The 19302-nt window shown below is 32.7% G+C and overlaps 1 protein-coding gene across 5 annotated transcripts in view; it reads right to left on the reverse strand.

Annotated features, from left to right (window-relative positions):
- LOC119632822 (nuclear transcription factor Y subunit alpha-like) overlaps nucleotides 1–19302 on the reverse strand; it is a 183334-nt gene that overhangs the window by 76925 nt on the left and 87107 nt on the right. For 4 of the 5 annotated variants that reach the window (XR_005246830.1, XR_005246829.1, XR_005246827.1 and 1 more), the window contains exon 3: nucleotides 2214–2253. The exons of the other annotated variant lie outside the window; for it this stretch is intronic. The gene's annotated coding sequence lies outside the window, so the exon portion shown is untranslated. The remainder of the gene's footprint in view (nucleotides 1–2213; nucleotides 2254–19302) is intronic. 5 annotated transcript variants of the gene reach the window in all.

Raw genomic sequence — 19302 nt, forward strand, 5'->3', positions numbered from 1 at the left:
AGAGAGAGAGAGAGAGAGAGAGAGAGAGAGAGAGAGAGAGAGAGAGAGAGGAGTTCAGAGTCAAGCTGTTAAATTTCCTATGAAGACATATCTCGAACGTGTACATTGTTCGATGAAGCATATCAAGTGATTTTAAAAATTAATAAACATATTTTCATCATCTCTGTCTTGCGGCGAATTTGCAGCATACCGTCGTAGTAACTTATACATGAAGGTAATCTACAGCTCTACATACATAAACATTTACGAGGAGCAATATTTTTTGTAGTTTTCGTTACTCCATCACTCCCCCAGTACTGCATTGATTAGCCATAAACGAACATATGCGTTATAAGCTAGAGGTTTGTTTTTTAAATTTAATTTAGATTTTCTATTTAGCAAAGAGCACAGAGTCCGACAGCATTTTAGAGCCTTGTCGTGAACTTCTAGGATATGTGTCTTTTTTAAAACGACACCGAGTGGTGATGCCTTGAATGTGAAGAAGGTATGTTTTTTTAAATGCAATCCTCCTCTGTTCGTCTTTTTCATTTCTCGAAATATTTTTATACTTGCCTTAATGCTCTTGGCACAGTTTTTCATCTCCAATTAGGGAAACATTTTCAGTTTACATTTCTGCCATTCCTCAAAGGAAAGGCATCCGCATCTATACCGAACTAACTTCAAATAATTAAATCTAGATTGCCTCACCAATCATTCTAATTGTTCAAATCCTCTCTTTCCCCTCTCTCTGTTCCCTTTAGCATGAAGTCAACGTCAATGATTATGAACTCATCATCATGCAGGTTTGCTAAAATGAAATTTACCCTTGCGATTGAAGTAACGCCTAAAACTATATTTTAGCTCTCTCAAGAATAAAAATCAAATTCCGAATATTGTTTGTTGCAATTTCCTATACTCACTCCCTTTGCCTAACTTTGGAGTCGTGTACCTTTCATTTGCGACACAAATTAATTGAATCAAACTATTGTAAAGATTTTGCTCACCTATAAAGCGTTGCGTTGAGTGAGTGGCACTTCAGTAAAAGTGCAATTGTTCGAATCACGGGCACTACTCTGCACTTCACGTACGGATTTCACTCACTGATTTATTTTTGGCATACAAGCTAATGGCTCTTTCCTTTCGAAGAGAATAGCAAGTAATCCGAAGCGCTTGAATCAGCGGAGGTGGCTTACAATAAAAAGCCTTTTAAAGCAGGACAAGAGTGAAACTGTATTAACTGGTACATCCACATAATGCTGTCAAATGTCATTGTATATAATATGAATTTTTCGTCAAAATTATGCCAACCTCTGAATGGTTGGCATAGTAAATGGCGCTTACGTTGGAGTTTATAATCGTTTTTGGTCAATTAGAAAAAAAAAAACCCTAAGGCTGCCAACGCAGCCACTATTAATTCTTTTTTCAAGAAATGTACTAACATTTTAGAAGTAAAGGAGAAAATTTGCTAAAAAACTGCTTTAGAAGTTTTTTAAAAAAAACTTTGTTTTAAGAGTTTATTTATACGGATAAAGTTTCTGCTTTAAATCATGTCATCCGCACTTGGAATGAAAAGTTGACAACTGGACGATCTATATATATATATATATATATATTTTTTTTTTTTTTTTTTTTTTGAAGTAAAGCAAAGGAAGCACTAATATTGCCAAAGTGAGGAACATTCCATTTTCTTCGAAACATTTGCCCGATAAGAGATTTTAAGTTTTATAATATTTTCGCCATTATGTTTCACCTAATTTTTACGGGCATTCATTCTAAGTGGGCAACTTGTTCAGTGGCAATAAGTATCCATTAGATGCTTAACAAACCGGTTAAGCATTTAATTGCTCAATGCTAACTGCATTTAGAAGAGCTGTGCAAAGGAACTTCATGTAGCAGAAGAAGAAGTAAAAAATAAATTTCTATTTGTGTATACAATAAAAATCAATCAATTCAATTTATGTCAATCTTATGATTATAATGTCATAACAGACTTTTTCATATTCGCTCAATAAAAAATTAAATCTTCTTAGTTCTCTATACAGCTGACAGAGAGAAAGAGATTTTCTCTTGTCCTTCTCTTCACTGTTTTTTTCATTAGCCCTTACTTTTCCTTCTCTAACTTTACTTATTTCTAATTTAATTATTAAATCATAAAATTTCAAAGAGTTCTTTTATTAAATCATATTACGCTTGAATTTTTTCAAATTGAATAAAATCTGAACTTTTTTACTCACCATCAAATATTTTCAAGCTGATAAAATCCGAAATGTAAAACTGTAAAGAAAAATTAAATAAAAATAATTTTTTTATTTTCCCATTATATATATAGTGAAAAAATATCGAGACAAAAAACGTTAAATCGTATTTCGCACACAATACTTTATACGTGGAATCGTTTACAGCTTACACTTTTGTGCTGAAAAATATTAATCGTTTTAAAACTTTTGTAGAATATAAAAACAATATATAAATAAGTAATAAAATGATTTCTCGTGAAAAAATCCGAAATAATTTACGAAATATCGAGCCCTGAAGATATATTTAAGCAATTTTTTGCTTGCATCACCACTACAGCTAAGATACAACAAAGATATTACATTCTACGAAGCATTCGACATATTTAGCGTAAGAACAACAAGTTTAAGTAGTGTTCTGACTCTCAAGAATGGTTCCAGCAATCACGTATACGAGAGCTTACATAATCTTAATTTGCATATACAGAATACTCATTAAAATAGGTGTCTTTGTTGTATAATATCTGGTAAAATACAAAAATAAAAATAAGGTTAGCAAAGGCTGTGAAGATAAATTCGAATTCGAACTAGCAAAGACCCCTACCATTTCTGTTAATAAGACTCTGTTAACGACATAAGAGAGTTCTCTTAAATAATTACAATTGAGATATAGTTGGCTTTGGAAGCCTTCTCCGTCCATATTAAAAAAAGGAAAATATTTTTATGGACATTTCATAAATCTATATGAAAATACCTTTTAAATAAACTAAACAAATTCACATTAATTTAATATAAGTTTTGCATTAAGTGCCAATTGAACTCGACTGTTATTTGTTTAGTTGAGTTTCATGTATAAGTAGAATTAAAATAAATAAATAAATAAATCTCTGTTAAGGCGTTAACAGAATTTTGTTAACAGTTATGGTAGGTGTCCTTGCTAGTTAAATTGGAATTTATCTTCACACCCTTAGTTTGGCAGTATATCGGCGAATTATATTGTTCCCTTTCTTTCTATGGCACTACAACGACAACTCAAATGCGACATGGCAAACGCGTACACTAAATTTTTTTTTTTTGCACGATAGACGTGTTTCTTAGAAAACTTGGAAAAAAAGTAAATAACGTGAAAAAATTCATACGACAAATGGTGAAATTGCGGATATATTCCACAACTTTACAAAATCGTATCATATGAAGAAACTCTTTTTCCCAAAAACCGATGCAAAAACCGTAGTACTGAAATCGGTATTATATATTTATAAGACAAAAACAACAAAAACATAAGTACAACATATAAAAATTTAAAGTTAAATTAGGAATGAAAAACAATCGCACAACTATTCACGGCTACTGTATAAGGAGCGTGCACGCTAGCGGACCAAAAATGCTGTCATCAATAGAGAAAAAAATTCGTACAAAAAAAGTGTGTTTGTTATTATTCGATTGTATACCAAATCGAATAAAAAAACCCCAAAGCTGGTAGAAAAATTTAAAAAAAAAAATATTTTGCGCTCAAGTTAGAGGACGCGTCCATAGTCGAGTGCTAACTGCAACGCCTCTGCTCCTCTAAGCAAGATTTTATGGGCTTTCATCAATTGTAGATCATATGAGAAGATTGAAATTTTCTACATTTTGTTATAGAGAAACCTAGGACTCAAGTTTACAAATGGAAGAAGTCAATCACGCTCCCCAGGTATAAGTGATGAAATTATCGTTCCTTTTGATTTTTTTTTGCTTAGTATTGATCTGATCATAACAACTGACACGCACCGTGATAAGGCAGAATAAATAGTGATAGGTGTACAAGATTTCGTGCTCACCGAATATAAGTTGTTTCTGCATTATATGATGACTGTGTTTATGAATGAATTTTGCTTCCCTTTGCATAATTCTTCAACGATCTACTTATTTAATTAAAAGTTGATCGATTTTTTTATTCTACAGAAAATTTTCATTTTCTTAAGGTAAAGACGCGAATATTATAATGTGGTTAGAGAACAACGATATTTAATTTTGGATTGCTACTAAATTTGATCATCGATTCATATATTTGCATATACAATTTTTTAAGCTTGAGTAGTAAATATATATTTACTGAAAAAAGCAACATAAAATATTCCACACAGATAATATTCAGTTTACAACCCAAAAAAAAAAAAAGGTCATCCATTTTCATGTATGAAAACAAAATATAATTATATAAATACTTTTGTTATGGCCATTCGTTGTTAGGACATTCAATTCAAGCTTTTTGATTTCCCGCTTGCGGATAAATGCACGTAAAATCTTTCCATATTCATCGTTTATCGAACAACAGAATCATTACATAGCTTCAATATGCGGAGGAAGAAATTTCATATATAGTTCTGTTATGCTTGAATTTCGCTCACATGTCACGTTATATTTAAACTTTGATTTTTCTTTTTCCCCCCTTTTTAATATGCAGTAAACTCAGTTCAACTAATACTTCGTGGCGTACAGTCAAAGTTTGCATTAGTTTCCTTATCCTCAATTTTCAAGCCGAAAAATCAACGTAAAATCCACCCCCCGAATCCATAAAAGATGTATTTAAGGTTGAGTGATAAAGACTGATTATATAAAAAAAATAAAAAATATTTATATATTAAATTTCTCTTTGTCGGTAAGAATTTTAAAACGCAACAAAGTACAACCAATAGAATTTTAATGAAAAACGAAAACTGAAGGTAAGGAAACAAAAAAAAAAAAAAAAAAAAAAAAGGAAAGGAAAGGAAAAATAAAAAAAAAAAAAAAAAAAATTCCACAAAAATAAAAATTAAATAGAAAAGTAATAATCATAAAAAAAAAGAAAACCGAATTATTTGCTACTGACTGAGTTAACAAAAGAACTCTGTGTTCACATTGAGCCTTTTTTACACATCTCAGCGAATTTTCGGTTGTTTATTTGCTAAAAGGAAAAAGAAGAAGAAGACAAATGAAATATTTCTCATTCAAAATGAAGAGAGTAATAAGAAGGAGAGGCGATACAGGAGAACGCGGCAGCAAATAGATGATATATTAAACTTATAACTTCGTTTTTTTTTTAATTTTTTACAATCCGAGCGCAAAGTACTTAAGACTTTAAAATATACTAGTTGTACCAGGTCACCTGCCGCTCGGTTCGACTAAATTGAAGGGGAGGAGAGCACATTCGTACTTTACAATATTTTTTGATGTCCCAATGTCTGTACAGATATAGAGATTACCTGGTTTGGCGGCTAGAAAACACCCAACACACAATTGCTTCTATGGGAAGCAATCCAAGCCAAGAATTGCCCTTGACCATTATTAGTGGTGATAGCAAATGTCAATTGAATTGAGAATCGCAATCTCTTAAACTGAAGTAGTATATACGACGGAATCACAGGAATACGGGGAAATGAAAAATATATCTTCATCTTTGAAAGGTGCGGCCAGAATCGTTGTTTCTATCACGTCGCTTATAAATTTTTTTACTGCAAACCACGTGTCGTTGGAAAGCTTTGACCTTATAATTTTCACGACAATATGCTATTGTAGTATGTGTCGTGGCGAGATTGAGTAAATGCAAACATTTCGCTGAGTAAAGAGCCGCTTCATCTGCTTCCGCGCGTACGCTGACTAAAAACCCAACTCTATCCGATTGGCACGATGTGTCAAAATTTTCAAAGGCAATCGACGGAGAATTTTCGGATTTTACAATATTTAAACAAACGAGCAGACACACGTTTTCATTCATATAGATTTATGTACGTAGATTACTACAATTAAGTTTTTTCTTATTTCAATAGCTTTGGTTAGTTCATGTTCCTTAAATATCAAATTTGACTTACTGAAGATCTGCTGCCACCTCGTGCAGGATTGATTTGGTCAGATTCAAATTTTCCCATTGCCAAGGGGTTTATTAATAGGTTTCAAAATTGTTGGTACTTTTTACCTTTGATTTAAAAAAAAAAAAACAATTTTTTCTTACCCCAAAAACTGAACACTTATGTCCGGTAAAGCAAATGAATTGAATGAATAGAAATTTCTTTTATACTTCTAACATCGATTCGGTAACACTGAAGCGCATTAGAAAAAAATTTAAGGTCTGAGAGAGTTAAAGATTAGGAAAAGTGCTTCTGTTCGTAATACTTTGTTCATGTGACGTTTGAAAAATTCAAATGTTTTCACTTATGTACATGTACATTATTACTTTATATTTATTATGAAACTATTACTATAATTAAAGATTAAATAAACAATAAATTAAGATATGCTTAAGATTAGAGGCTTACGCTGTGCCATAATAATTAATGAGCAAACAAAATGAAATGAATTATCAAACTGCATAGATAGAAGCATTACCATCGGCAGCAGCATAAAATATTTAAAAGAAAGAACAATCTTTTGAAGATTAAAATATAACATAAAAGGCTTACATTTAAGTAAGTTACATAAGCATAATTCAATATTCAGTATAATTTAATTCATTAATATGCACAAACAAAATTATTTACATACATATTTGCTTTTACGAATAATTATAATATATATGCCACAGAGTCTAAAGAATCCAGGAAGAAGAAGCATAGCATATATTATAGTTGTTTAGTTTAGCAAAATTAGTGAATCCGTAAAAACTCCGGCAAAGTTAATCACTAACGTAACTTATAGCGAAACTCTTTCAAGAAAGTGTATTGGTGTAGATTTCATCCTATATCGTCATACCTTCGCAATGAATGGTAAAAGAATTATATTTGGCTGCCATCGATTTTTCTGTAAATAGATTCAATTTTCTTTATCCTAAAAACACTGGAAAAACTCAACTCGATAACATTCAATGGGCATGGCTGATATTTTTCATTTCCGCCAGATATACATAGCAATTTTCATTGGGATTTACAAGAAATCGGCAGAGAAAGCAGACGTGTTCCCCGTTTATGTTGTATTGTCAATGAATCCTTTGATCGCACATTTGGCACATTTTTAATACCACGACGCATGGAAGGATTTTTACACACTTTGGTGAATAGATAGATGGACAGACAGATAAATGGTTATTCTTAGGTAATTTCCGAATTTGACATATGTTCATACATTTTATGGGGCCTTTAGCAATTCCTTGTTGTTTTGATACCTTGTAACGTAAAGGCTATTTTCAACCATAGAACGAACCGACTTGATAAAAAGCACCTGGTATTCGCCTTTTTCTCAAAAGGCCTGATCAAACACGCGAGGTGATATGAAGAACAAATCGAATTCTTCAACGCGACCTGACTACGAGTATCAAAAGGAGACGCTTGTAAATCGATGTTGCAATCAGAAGCTATTGTAGGATTTGCTATAAAGGCGCAGAGGGTCCTGCATCGAGTTTTTTTCAAATTCCTTGCAAGTATGCGAAATAGATGTGCTGGTTGAAGGCTGTCTTTGCAGGAAAAACAACATGAAAATTCAAAGTTAATACCAAGCGAGACCTGATGACGGTTCCGCCTGCATCATCTATGGCACGAACAAGTGTATTTAGATTTACCACAAACGCATCAAAATTCTCCCATTAAAAGGAACATATTTAATATGTGTTTGGTTAACACAGGCTCAACATCCTATAAATCTTTCTTTTCAACTGTCATCTCTGCATTTCGGAAAAGAAAACGAGATTAATCGGCAATCATTTTTTAAAAAACTAAAATTTGTCTAAAGTATGGAACTGTACCTTTAATACATTGTTTACAGTAGCCTCCTCGAGGTAGAAAATAAGTAATGTATTCTAGGATAGCACAATAGAAAAACAAACTACCCCATATATCGCAAGAGCGAAAGGGCTTCTGCTACGATTTCCTAATTGGACTCTATGCATCAAAGCAAACCATAACTATTGTGCAAAAATGAAAGTAAAAGTCAGCAATCGAATATTTTTCGTTAGCATTTTGTAGGTTTTACATAATCTAATTACATTTTAAGGTCTGTCTACGACATGACACCCGGACACGAAGCAAAATTCAATTGACAAAATTTGTAGTAAATAACAATACATTAACGTAGTAACTTAACAAAATTTAGAAATGCCATATAAATAAATATAGGGTGTACCAATAAATTTTGTCCAATCTGCAGACTGTTATAATTATTATTATAATTTTTTCAGATCAGCGGAATAAATTCGTAAACTAATTAAAGAAAATTGAGCACTAGCAACACAAGGTATCGGCTCTATTGCAGACAAAAAAAAATCAGGCATCAAGTCTAGCAGCGCTAATAAAGTAATATATTAGATTGATATTACGTTCTATAGCTAATTTCAGAATGTCCATTGCGCTAGTTGTGTGTCACAAGTTGTATTGTAATAGTTTGTCGACAATAACAAGTTGAGGAAAAGCATTTCTTAAGGATCCACTGGTGTGTTGCAATTGTATGACCAAAGCGAATTCTCGCAAATATTTTGATTTTCATTTTGTCAATATTAATTGGATATAATGAAGGAACTAGATGGGGGTTAATAGAGGAATATACCTGATACTAGCATTGTAGATTAGCTCCTATAATTTTCTCCGTCAACTTTCTTTTCGCTTTATCTTTGAAGGTTCAGTTTTTCCACGATATCATCTATAATTAGAGCCGCAAAAGCATTACACTTCGTCGCTCGATCAGTTTGCATACTTCGCAATAAATTAATATAAGCAGATTGCCAAAGCATTTCAATCTTATCACCGCTTGTTGCGTAATTTGTTCCGTAATTTGTAAATGGCTCTCCAGTTGAAGTGGAAAGCTTCCGGAAAGCTTTCAGCACAAACAGTCTATGACTGACAATAACAGGTTTTGAGTTTATTTTTACAAGCCAAGTTCATAGCTTGAAGGATGTGGCTCTGGCTTCAAAGTACTTCCCTAAAGTAGGCGATTAGGTAGATCTTCTTTTGAAGCATTATCACGGCATAGACAGTTCCGTTCTGTATATACTAGACGCCAATTATCACTTTCCAGTAGGTGGTTTTTTTCTTCAATGAAATATCTGAAGACCTACTTTGGAGTGTACTCTTTTTTGCACATAAGAAGTGCCAAAATCTAATAAAATCCAACCTTACTTAAAATAAACTTAAGAGCTTAATAATCGAAATATTTATTATCATTAACTATAGTCGTTTGCAGTCTATCGGGTAGCTTATGGATAGTTGATTAGGGTCGCGGGTTACGGTCAAAATGCATCAGACATGCATAGACATCGATCGACTTTCGCACCTCTTCAACTTTGCAAAGCATCGTTCTGAAGCAGCACTAGTTGCAAAGAGACGGGTCTGAAAAATGCGACGCAATCAGAAGATATTCGCACCCAAAGCTAGAAATGACTTTCTAGATTGCTTTTGCTCATGGTTTTTAAAACTACATTTTTTTGTAGGAAAACTCGCAAACTTTTCGGTCTAAGCCAATTTGGTTATCTCCGTAGCTTCAGCTGCATTTTTTTCCCGATTATTCCAGTTTGGAGCAGAGAAAAACCCAGTGCAGTAAATGACATCTATCGCTTTACTGAACGATAGCATGCTAACATCGTGCAAGCACAACATCTAGGTTACCTGCACCTGAACTTTCGGAAAAATTGAAAGCGTCAAGTAAGTCTTATAAAGCAACAAGCTTCTATCGGCGAATGTCACACACAGTACATCTAAGAAATACAACGTACAATAGAGTCGCTAGGCTGCGTTTATCAGTTTAGAAGTACGGAATAATAATGAAAATGGGCTTGAATTGCCAACATGAAAAAAAAAAAAATCAAAATATTATTTACATATAAGAAGTTTCAGTCATACATTATTCCTCCTGGCTTTTTGTGCATTTGCTTCAAGCATTGCCTCAATCAGCTCTGTAAACTTATAAACTTCAAATTTACAAATAGTTTTGCAATTTTTAATTATTTTTTTAAGGGGTTAAGCATAAAGAAATTGCCATAAAATGCATTTAATTTTCTTACTTATTTCAACAAGAAATATTACAGTTAACCAGTGAAAGGTTTCTGTATTCCATCTTTGTTTTAAAGGTTAAATTGAGGTCGTATTAGCATTGGCAATAGTTAAGTTGAAAAAAACAAAAAAAAAAAAGAAAAAGCAGAAAATGTGATGATTTTCAGGTATACGTGCAGTTAGCAAGAAAAAAAAGGAAAAACATTTAGCAGTAATTTCACGCATTTCATAACAGATTTTGTCTAGAATTGCTTACCCAAATAAATGTACATTTCATAGATCAGAGATAACGACAGAAAATTTATACGGTCATATACATATATATATATATATATATATATATATAAAAATGTATATAAACATATGTACGTGTTTCTCTTGCCACCTGAAAGGCAGGGAATAAATATGAAAGAAAAAAAAAAAAAATATATATATATATATATACATACATAAATATATATATACATATGTATTAAAATGCGGAAAGCAGGAAAAATATGTTTAAGAAACGAAGGTTCATATACATGAAAGAAGCTATAATTGTTGTTCGTATTATATATACACTACTGGTGTATTGCAAACGTTAGAATATTTTGCACCTAGGGCGTATTTATAACAAAGCTATAAAAATTATGTACATGACAATGAAAAATGCCAAGAAATTCTTATTATTTACATACATACGAATGGCGATGGTAATGGGTGATGGTGAACGCGTTCTATTACCATGTTGTACTGTTTTATATTTATTTGCCATTTGAGAATAGGCGAAAAAAAAAAAACAACAAGGAAAAAATAAACTAATCACAAATACCAACAAGTTCTACCTGAATTGAAAAAAAAAACAATGCTCTATATACATATACATATATATATATATGTATACATATATATATATATATATATATATATATATATTTAAAGAAAATTTATTGCCAACATTAGATGTGAAAAGACAAAAAAGTAAAGGGTATAAAACGAAAAAGCCACCTTTAGTCCAGCAGGATACAATAGAGGAAGAAGCCTCGGGAAAAAGAAGAATTAAAAGAACAAAAACGAAAATAACTTTAAATATAGGAAATCATTAGCGCTATGCTTTTATAAAAGAAATAGAGGCAGCAGCAGCTTACAGGTTAAAAACGCACCATTTTGAGTTCTATTTACCACTCAATGAATAACAACAGCAACATCAACAATAGCAAAATAAATGTCTGAAGAAAGAACAAACATATCCAAGTTGTACTTATATTTAGGTAAGAGCGTTCGCGTGGTTGTACGTCCTTATGTTAAGGGAAAAATTTAAGCTAAATAAACTTTATCTACACCGTCAACCATTTGCCTTTCATAAGTTTAATTTTGCCGTACGAACGTACATACGTACGTGTCGAGGCTACTCATTTACTATCCATACATACTTTGCCTTCCGTGCACATCGTACGTAGTGATGAACAATTTACGACTCCTGTTGGCTGCGCTATTTTACTTTGTTTCACTTAGAAAATAACACGAAACTGGTGTTAGTGTTAAAATAAATGCGTGCGTGTCAAAAGATAGTTTTACTCATAGTTGTACAAAATTTATTTCTATGAATTTCAATGAAAATTGTTTAAGAGATTTAAAAGGGGAAGAAGAAGGGTGGAAAAACCATTATATATATAGCATGAGCAAGAAACGCACATCATCAGACACACAAAGTGACATTAAGAAAAGCTTAAAAAAACAACAGCAATAGCAGCTAAAATAACATGACTGACATTTTTCCCTAATGATAATGATGATGACGATAATGATGAACATGTAAAACTTACCTATTATTAATTATGTACTAAGGGGGTGTGACGTGCGCATAGCTAACTGACAGACTGCTGCGACAAATGTTAACGTTAATGATTAAATATACCACAGATGACGAAACTGAGATTATATTCTGCTAGACATTGGTAAAATATTTCATATAAATTTTTTTTTTTTTATTTAAGTTTCTTCTTATAAGAGTCTCATTAAAAAATATTTAAATTCCGCGCTTTTTTCATATTTACTTAACTTAAATTTCATAAAAAAAGCAATCTATGCCAAGAAAAGTGATTAAATACATCATTTGGTAAGAAAAGGAAACAGATGTACATGAAGATATAGATAAAAATGTGCTAAGAATTAGCAACAATTTCAAAACGTGTTTCATTGGTAAGCAAGGAGCTCATATCAATACCAAACTGAGATATCGAAGTACTTTTTAAATACTTTTTTCCATACCTGATTGTTCTAGAAGCTTTTACAAGGCCTTAAATAACATAAGGATTCATGAAAGATGTCACAGTTACGGTCATAGTAACAGGAAAGAATTGTATCCGACAAATATAATTCTTGGTCAATAACATTAGTCGAGTTTTTGACCGAAATTCTCTGCTGACGTTGCGGTTCTATTTCCTCTGTTACATTTACTATTTAGCTATCCGACTAATTAGCACTGTAAGCAAATTTTCTCCACCAACAACGCAATGGTCGTGTCTTCAAAGTCAAGTGCGATAGAGTTAGATGCTAGTGATTTAAGACTTACAGTTTATTTCTCTTAGTAAATTAATTATAATAACACTAGTTCGGTTTTGCTTCATGATCCAAGAGAGGCTGCCAAGTGTTACACGCCTATATATCATCGTTTTTGATATGGCAACAGTTTTCCAGAACCTTCAAGATGAAAAAAATTATTTAAAGCGAATTCTACAAAACAAACCAAGTAAAACCATTTTAGTTGGATAAGGCCGACTATTAATCATCGTACACCATTTCATCTAACACAATATTTTCTTGCTATGTACTTAATTTTAATTTCGTTGAGCTATCGTATCCTCCTTATCCGTATCAAATAAATGATTGCTTATCTATTCGAAGAATAATTATTTCTGGCAATGAAGTATTGCAAGAATTAATCTCGTTACACTACAGCTACATGTAGGATCTCGGCAAGTTTCCCTTTCGTATTCTCAAACACTGTGAAGTGCTTTTTCAATCAGTTTCGTGCTCAAGCTGAGACGTGTCATTATGTTAAATATTATCAAAATATCACACAAGAAAACAAGACAAACAGATGAGCAACTTTAGATCAATTCAGTAAGTGATTCAGAATGCATCGATATAAGAAGAGGTCCCCATATTAAGTTCTTCTGGTTGTTGCAAAGATCGCCACAAACTTAATATACCAGTAAGTGGCGTAGATTACAATTAATTTAAGAAAATTTTATACAATGGGTGTCCGACGGGACACACATTTCCAAATGGGCAGACATAAGACGGACAGACAGACAGACGAACAAGCAGACGGACGGACAAACGGGCAAGCTTAGAACAATGTAGAAAATAATACCTAGCCGACCACGATAATGAAATTAGCCCTTTTGGATGTCACACACGTTCACAATAACTTAATGTATTCTGGATCACACCCAAGGTAGTATAAAAAAATATTCAAGTAACGTCTGTTGCTAATAATACCATATACGAACCTAACCTGAAAATTGACTTCATATCAGTTCCAGTTAGCAATTAATATCATGTTAAGGACAAAATTAATGTGAAGGCCTAAACGGGATTTTGTACTTTTTTGACACGTGCTTTATATATTTGCCTTCACACGAGCCGAAAACAAAAAAATAATTGAAGACCAAGTTTGTTGTTCTAAGCAAATTTTTGGAACTATGGACGATTTAAAAATTTCTATTACTTTGCGTGCACATTGTGGATTCGATTGACATGGCTTTTTAAATATAATCTGACGGCAATTTCAATATTAAAAATTTGTTGCATAAAAAAAAAAATTTAAGGCCGCGAACATAACCAAAACTATGTCGAATGGGCTTCGACAAACGCGCTGATCTATATTGCACACTAGTTCGCTGCTTTATTGATTCTCTTTTCAAATTTTTCTCTTTGTAAAAATGTTACTTTGCCATATACTTTCACTTCAGTCAGTTAGAAGACTGTTGTGCAAATGTTTTTTATGGGATAAATTCATTATTCCGCCTACTTTAAAGCATAATTTTGTCAAAATTCTTTAATTTAATTAATAGCTTCAACTATATGGAATAAAAGCACCTATCATTAACAAGCAATTATTTTAAAAGCATTAGAAACGACGGGTAGTGAAATTTAAAATTTATTAAATATGTTTTTAGGAAAATGGAAAAATTTTCGCAACAATGTCGCGGTAAATATGAAGTAAATTTTTATAAGAAATTCATAGTATATATAAATCAGAGCTGTAGAGTTATTGTTTCCTATCGTATGGTTATGAAAAGAAAATTGGAAAAAAAAAAGAAGAGCCGAAGGGAGAGAGTGAACGAAATGTGTTGAAAATCCCAGAGCGAGTAACAGCACTGACGGCAATGACATGAAAACAAAGCATTTACCAATAATAATAAAAACAACAGCAACAACGGCAGCAGCGCTGGTAATAATAATAGCAACGACAATACCTAACCATAACCGTGTTACTGTAATGGGTTTCGGGATCAAGTACCGAAGCAAATGTAAGCAATTCTCTTTTCCTTACTTTTTTTACTTTCTTTTTTTTTTTTTTCTTTTTTGTTTTTTCGTTAACAATAATGACAACAGTGGCGGTGGCAAATTGTTAGTTAAGTGATAATAGGGAGATACGAGATCGCTTTATGTTTTACAGATTTTACACCGAAGGGTATTGTACTGCGAAGACATACCGTTACGAGGATTTCACATACATCACGATATTGTGTATGTTTGCTGGCAAAATTATTATCGTTGCATAATAATATTGATGTTGTTATTGTTTCTTATGTGGATTTTATTTACAACTGAAAACAAAAATAAAGTTACAATCAGTTTAAACAAAGCTTTTGAAATTTAATGCTTATCGCATGTACGAAATAATGCCAGGTCGTTGAACAAATATTAAGCCTTTGAAAGGTAAAAATTCTAATTCAAGTAATAAACATTTACGTCGTGAGCTAAAAACGCTTCATTTCGCCGACATGCTTCATTTACAATTTTCCACATAATAAAAAAAGTAATTGAAAAAAATTGAAATTGATTTGTTCGGATATGCTGTCAGGTGTAATGCCATCTTGTGATAATTTATTGGCTCAAGCCAAATATTTGTGAGCGGGAGCTGAAGAAACGCGATTTTCCGAACATAGTCGTAAAACATTAGCACTGCTCTTCTGAGAGGTGCAGATAACGTAGCAACTACGCAGAACACTAAGAGATGGACAAAATATTAAAGAAAACCCGTCCGGCAAACCAATTGTATGATGAAGGCAGTGACGAAGCGATGTATTAAGGAAGAGGAAGTACATGTACTGAAATCCTCACCTCCTCGTATTCACGCGCAGTGACTAACACAAGGCTCTCAGCCATGAACGGTTTCAAGTTTAAACTATTTACCTATAATCTGGCAAGGCATTCCTCCTAGTACATGCAGCCGGATAATCTGAAGAAAGTGTCCTTTTTTTTGCTTACTTTCTTTAAGGGTGCTCTGCTACGAGCATCATACAAAACTAGCTGTAGCAGTGTCAGTTAGATTTTATGATCTTGCGAAGAAGTAGCTGCTGATAGTGGATGGCTGTGTAAGTCGGCATTACCCGATGAGTAGGTTTATAGCAGAAGATCATTAGAATGGCTTCTCGCGCTCGATTTGCATATACAAAGGCAAGAGTGACCATGAACGCCCAAACTTGTGCTAAATGCTTTGTAAAATAAATTAAAGGGCTTAGCGAGCATATCACACAAGGCACGAAAAATGTAGTAGGCGTTGCTTAATATGTAAAGGAGCATTTAGTTTTTTTCTTAATTTTTACCTTAAAAGCGAACTGGTCTGATAAAATTTTCTTCCTCTTAGCCAAGAACCATTATTCTATTTAGATACGTGTTCAGATATAAATAATTATATTCAGCTTTGGCCCCTTAGCTTACGTAAAAAAAAGAAAAAAAATCATATAAAAAACGAAAAAAAGGAATTTCCGATATTCTGTAATATTGAGTGGGCGTGGCCAATTTTTTTTGTCAAACAACAAATAACAGAAATAGAAAATCAAAAATAAATAAACAAAATAAAAACTAGAAAACCATGCTGCAGCGAAGAATTCCCAATTGTCGGGAAATTTGATTTTGTGAGCGAGAGAACGCTTGACTGCTATAGTAGCGAGCGGACAAGCAGGTGGACATGTTTAAAGCCGTGCGAAACATTGATTAAAAATATAGGCACTTAATAAAATCTCTGAAACTTTATTCTGGATATTGTAAACATTTTGATAAAATAAATATATCGTAATTCTTCGATTGTGGATATAAAAACTCTCGAAATAATTCGATAAGAAACTTCATACTGTAACGCATATTCAATTTGTTAGTTCAAGGTTGACTCAAACTGAACGAATGTCGTGTGGATGTTTTTGTCAGCGTAGAATAAAATCTTGTGATTTTCTTGGTAATATATCTAAAGACCCTTCTAAAAAAACATGGCAATCAAAATGCACACTACTATGCAAATCTACACATACCTATTGCATTGCCAAGAGCACAAGAATATTTATATATAATACGGTTAGGATTTCGTGCAATTCGGGTGCGAATGATATTAATTTTCTACAATAGTTTAACGGCACGTTATGCCTTCCCTTCGTTTTTTTTTTTTTTTTTTAGTAGTGGTGTTGTTTCTTTTTCTCACAAAATTTAAGGGCAATTTGTGTTCTCATGTGAACGACAGCGCCAAGAGTGTATAGAATGCAGAGCTGCACTAGGGTACCATTGAACTTTAGCCCTTTTGATAAATTGAAACGATGTAAAGTTTATGTTATGGTTGTTGTTCTTGTTGTTGTTTATAAATGTTTTATGCATGTTGTTGATATTTAAATTGAGAACATAAGAGGATTTATTTACGTATATACATAAATACATATATATGTATATATATATATTTTTTGTTTGCATGTTTAACGTCAAGGTGTTTGTATACAATTTATGTTGTTAATATTCTATATATCAACTATTTCATGTCAATTGCATGTAAACGCAAGAGGAAGAAAAAAAATTGCGAACATTTTTTTTCTTTTCGCTACAAATGCCGGCACTACAGTGGTAACAGGAAATGTAATCAAATCGTAAAGTATTAAGGAAGAAAAAAGTCATTCTGTACTCTCTTCTTTTCCTTTTAATAAATTTTATAATTAAAATTTCTATTAAACGACCTTTTTGTTGTTGTGTTCGGTTCTTTTATTTTTTTTTTTTTCCTCTTAAAACCTTATCTGACAACAACCGCAAGCACGACGGAAGAAATGAAATAATTTTTATAACAAGTCTCTCTCTCTCTCTTTGCCAACATTCTACACGTAGCAGTAATGTCAACTAAGAATGTAAAGTGAAAAAGGAAAAGATGTAATGATCGGGAAAATGTAAGATAATATTTTAATGCATGAAAAACAGTAAACAGAAAATTAAAAAAAAAAAAATTTATATTTAAATGGCCGTAAATGAAAGAATTCGATACACTTGGTTTATCTTTCTGAGTTGAAGCACGTGAAAATACTAATTAAGAACCGAAAGAGTCGGCCAATCAGTGCAATCTGATAATCACATATAAGATGGAAGAATCCATGCACTCATGGTCTCATATATGAAAGGCCTTTACCACCGGGTTGAGAGATACGCTGTACAGTTATTTGTACACTTTTCTTTGTGGATCGTAATACCGGACATATTACATTTGAGGATCGACGACTAGAAGCTACGAAAGGGACTATGGGTGTGTATGGAGTGCCGAGTGTTGATGAATGCGGTTCCCGTTGGAAGCTTCCTCAATCCCATTATCTGCGTCAGAGTAAAGCTTTGCCGTCGCCCATCAAAATTGCTGTTAGTCTTCAGATCCTCTTCGAAGATGCCTACCGCAAGATAATGGGTTCATGTGCTTATGAGTTGTAACGCTGTTTATACATAATGTTCCGGGGTAAAAAAAGCCTCCATCATTATTGCATCTCACTCGAACGCTTTTCCTTACTATCATACACGCAAAGTATGAAATCCCATGTATTATATACCAACAAGAATAATTGCCGTTTACAAATCAATCCTGCATCCTACGTAAAAGAAAGCCTTACTTATCAAAAATTAAGTCAAAAATATTCGAGGTGAGGCGACCTTCTTTTCGTTGACAGAGAAAGTTGTTTTATTTTTTTTTTTTTTTGTGAAATTATTCCGAAACTTAAGTTGAATAACGTAAGGCATATAAATACCTAATCTATGCACGATTTTCAGTAAACGCTAAACTCCGCTTAATTGTTGAGATTTTTAGCCGCAAAGAAATTCAGAGTAAAACTGAATATTCATCGGAATCGGTTTCCCTTCAAATCATCTATAATCTGACCACACACTCAAACAAAATGGACAAATCAAATTGTAGGTAGGTATTGATTTCAATACCAACCTGAAAATATTTAAAAGGGCTGTCGAGGGCTGTTTTGTGCGAAAGTGCTGATGTTTTCGCTAATTGAAAACCTTCCAATTAGAAAAAAAATTTTTGCCATAATTAAACTGGAACGTATTTAAGATTCCTTAAGAGGTGAATATAACTTTCTTCCTTTCTCACAGTTGGGTTCTCTTTAAGGAGATGAAAGCATCTTGCGAGCAACATCTAATAAATTCAAGTGAGTTTTTCGTGTATATATATATAATCACTTCATTTATATTTTCTACTAACACAGCGAGACACTTACCCAAATTTTTTTACAAAAACATTTAATTAACAGTAATTTGGCGACGGTGCACTTTCAACTGCAGCGATCAGAAGCAATTATTGGAGAAAACATTTCAATAATTTGCAAACGCTGTTGGAACAAGTGTTGCAAGATTACTTTAAAGGAACATCGATGTAGAAACAAATGGTGCGCGTCGCGACAAAGAAAATCTGCATTTGTTTTCCCCCTTACAAAAAACTTTCTCACGAAACAACTTCAAGGCTTTACCTTTGTTAGAAAAGAAAACAACAAAAAAAAAGAAAAAAAATCTGATATATCGTTAAACTCTTGTAACTCCTTTGCTTTGCGGAATCATTTCAAGATGTTTTTAGGTGTTAAATGTTGGATAACAAATTACATAGGAAAAATGTATGCCCAGGTGATGGTTATATTAAAATTAGGACA

This window comes from Glossina fuscipes, unplaced genomic scaffold, assembly GCF_014805625.2.
Source record: "Glossina fuscipes isolate IAEA_lab_2018 unplaced genomic scaffold, Yale_Gfus_2 2, whole genome shotgun sequence".
Lineage (NCBI taxonomy): Eukaryota > Metazoa > Arthropoda > Insecta > Diptera > Glossinidae > Glossina > Glossina fuscipes.